Source organism: Hipposideros armiger, unplaced genomic scaffold (assembly GCF_001890085.2).
Source record: "Hipposideros armiger isolate ML-2016 unplaced genomic scaffold, ASM189008v1 scaffold_179, whole genome shotgun sequence".
In the NCBI taxonomy this organism is placed as follows: Eukaryota; Metazoa; Chordata; class Mammalia; order Chiroptera; family Hipposideridae; genus Hipposideros; species Hipposideros armiger.
Window position 1 is genome coordinate 2,058,964 of NW_017731529.1, and position 3,901 is coordinate 2,062,864.

Below are 3,901 nucleotides of genomic sequence, written 5' to 3' on the forward strand. Positions count from 1 at the left end.
CTTGGGAATCTATACACCAATGTCAGTGCCTAGTTCCTCTTCAAAGCAATTTTGGAACTCTTTTTCTGGAATGGCCATCAGAGCTGTTGTAGTATTACCCTTGATGTCCTGAATGTCATCAAAATGTCTTCCTTTCAGTATTTCCTTTATCTTCGGGTAAAGAAAGAAGTCATTGTGGGCCAGATCAGGTGAATAGACAGGGTGTTCCAAAACAGTTATTTGTTTACTGGCTAAATACCCCCTTACAGACAGTACCATGTGAGCTGGTGCATTGTCGTGATGCAAGAGCCATGAATTGTTGGTGAAAAGCTCAGGTTGTCTAACTTTTTCATGCAGTCTTTTCAGCATTTCCAAATGGTAAACTTGGTTAACTGTTTGTCCAGTTGGTACAAATTCATAATGAATAATCTCTCTATTATCAAGAAAGGTTAGCAACATTGTTGCAACAAGTTCATGAACCTAATTGTCAGGCCGTGTATACACATTTGAGGGGGATTTAGTTTTCCATGTTTTAGCCTGTCACTTTCAACTACACCATAGGACCTCAGAGTCACAAGACAACATTTTCAGAAAAGAGAGTTAAGGGATGAATTTGTTGTCCTTCAGTATTGCTATAGAATTTAATATCTGAAATGTATTTTGAAAGCATCTACTAGATAAGATTCCTTACAGCACTATAAGAGGCTTTCACTTAGTGATGAATTGAAGTTTTAGGATAAACTGGATTGGTCAAGTCTCTGTTGAAAGTGAAGTTTTTCTGACTCACTGTCCTATACTTCATCTTCTGGTTCATGCTGCTTCTTTCAGTCTTTAAAAATCCTATAACTTGTACAGAGACACAGCTTGCCAGCTGGAACTAGGGTTATGGCAAACTAAGTATTGACATCATCTGGCCAAACATAGAGCCAAGGAAATGAACATGCCTGATATATGTGTGTTCTGATTTACTTTGGAACACCATTTCATGGCTCACAAAAAGTCAGTTGTACTTTTTCCATAGCAGCCCCCAAAACCCACATACTACTGGCCAAAGGTTAGGATGTTATAAATGGTAAAGAAGGACAGGAAAACCTGCTACATCCTATGTACTCTGAACTTTCTGTTTAGGGAGAGAGTATATATTTGGTGTGTGATGTTTTGACTATTTTAATACCAGGGTTTCCATTCTTGACTGTGTGACTTCACCTGGTTATAATTTGCATTTTACTGAAAGCGTCAGTGGAGCACTAACCCCTTTGGAGACATTACCTCATCAGTCCTCCCCATGGTCATTTGGGCGAGATGTGGCCAGGCATGTTGGGGAAGAGAAAGCAGAAATCAGGCTTTTCTCTCAGGAATGCTACTCAGAGGCTTGAGTCCCAGTTCCGATAGGAAAGTGGACTCAATTATAACATGTGATGTGACTGGTTCCTTGGTAAGAGACTCAAAATTCGAAGTCCATTGTGGGGCTCCTGCACCTGGGGAATCATCAGGGGGTAGCTCCTTTATTTCAGGGCACCCCCTCTTTCTGATCCACACAGTGAGTTCAAGGTACCTTCTGGTGGGAGTTCTGTTCTTTGTCTTTCTCCCCTGTACGATTTCTGTAATTCCCCATCCCCAGCATATCCCAAATCCTTTTTGAATTTAGCTCAAACATATGAACTATCTTGTTTGGTCCTCTAAATGTCAACCTGTAGTATTTCATTTCTTTGTTCAAATTTAAACTTTTTATCACAGGGATGGTATTTTATGATTTCTGCCATGACTCACAGCACCTGCCTGGCACAGCACAACTCATGCCCACTTCTGCCTACCTCATCCCTCTTTATCCCTTTATCCAGTGCTGTTTTTCTGATTTGTGCCTACTGCTCAGTGTGTGTCTTCCCCAGTCCAAAGTAACTTCCTTAAAGGAAGGAACGTTTCCTGTTTTGGTCATTGCTGCATTCCAAGTGCCTAGAATAGGGCCTGGCACATAGAAGGCCCTCAATAAGCATTCACTGAAGAACAGAACCAATGTTTATAGGAAAGGCTTAGTAGAGGCCTGGAGATATACATGGTGCCAAAAAATGTATACACATTTCAAGAAAGGAAAACTGTATTAAAATTGTAATATCAATATATACCGATAACAAAAGGTTAATACAAGTCACTTTTGACTTTTGCAATTACAAGAGGTGCTCAAAGTGGTTACCATCAATGCCCATACACTTATGATTACGGTGAACTACTGCTTGAGCAACATTGACCATAGCTTACATTTTTTTTGCACCCCTGGTGTGTGTGTGTGTGTGTGTGTGTGTGTGTGTGTGTNAAATACATCATGACTTTATCGACAACCCAATATTTATTCCCTTAACTTACTTTATTTTCCTTTATGACACCTATCAAAACTCAACATTATATGCTTATTTGTTCATTGTTCTTTTCTTCAATAAATTCTAAGCTCTATGAGATAAGGACTTTTTGTCGCTTTTGTTCACTTTACTGCCTTAGCACCTAGAACAGTACCTGACACATAATAGATGCTCAATAGAAATTTGTTAAATGAATGAATGAGTAAAAAAAACCTTCTGCAAATGGACATGAAAAACAGCAGAATCCCATAGAAAAGCATCAAAGGAGATGAGTAGGTAATTACCAGAAGAGGAAATCTCAATGGCCATTAAATATATGAAGACATGGTTAATCTCGTATAAAAGCCATGTAAATGAAAAGAAGTATGAAATAACATTTTCTATCCATCAGATTGGAAAAAATTCAGAAGTCAGAAAAAATAAAAAAGGAAGTAGAAAAGTGGAAGTTCTGAAGCACAGCTAGTGGGAGTGTAAATTGGTGTAGCCATTCTGGAGAGCCATCTGAAAGTAGTCAATGAAATTGTGTATACATAACCTACAACTCCCATGGTCCCACTCCTGGATGTATACCCAGAATAACTCTCATACTGATCCAAAATGGAAGTGTCTGCAGATGTCAATGGAGGCATTGTTTGTGGTAGCAAATTGTAGAAAACACTCTACATGTCCTTTACCAGAGAATTTGAGTGTTATAGTATGTTATATGCATGCGATGGAATATTGTGTAGCAGTCAGGTGTAAGAAACTAAATTTACATATAGTTACATGGAAAGAGTTTTTATTTTCCTTTTCCTCATTGAAGTAATAGAATGTTTAAAACTCAGAAATTATCTAAAAGCAGGTAGACAAAAATCAGACAATATAAGTGGCTCTCTGTTGATTGTATATTTCCTCTGAGTCTGTGCCTCTTGGTAGGAAAAGATTCCCCCAACTTAGATAAAGGCTTCCTCTCCTTCGCAGTTGTCCAATCTTAAAATCTGCATGATTTAATCAGTTTGCTTATATACTTATTTTAATTTCAGGGGGCTCATTTTCATTTGCTGTCTCTGATCTGTTTTAGATTCTGTTTAACATCTACTTTGGGGAATTATGAGATATCCGGTGTTGTTCCCGGGTCTTAATTTGCATCATAGCTTTAAGACTGGATGAAGTTTACTAGATGAGGTCTTCTCCCACTGGGAATCTTATTAAAATGCAGATTTGGATTCAGTAGGTTTGGGAAGAACCTGAGATTCTGCATTTTGGACAAGCTCTCGGGTGTGGCCAACACTGCGGATCCTCAGACCATACTTTGGGTAGCAGGGTTCACCTGGAATGCCTTGTGGGAAGGGTTATTTTTAGGACATCTGAGAGCTCACCCTGGGCCCAGTACAATTCCTGAACATGCACATTTAGCAAAAGATTGCTGAGGGGCCCTCTGGGGATACTGCACTATGTGGTGTTACAAGGACTTGCTTTCTAGTGCCACCCTGGGAAAGGTGAACATGTTCCTTCAAAGAGCTCAATGTGTGGCGTGCTGGGGCTGGACAATACCTGAGCCGGCTGTATGCATCTCATTCCAACACCGT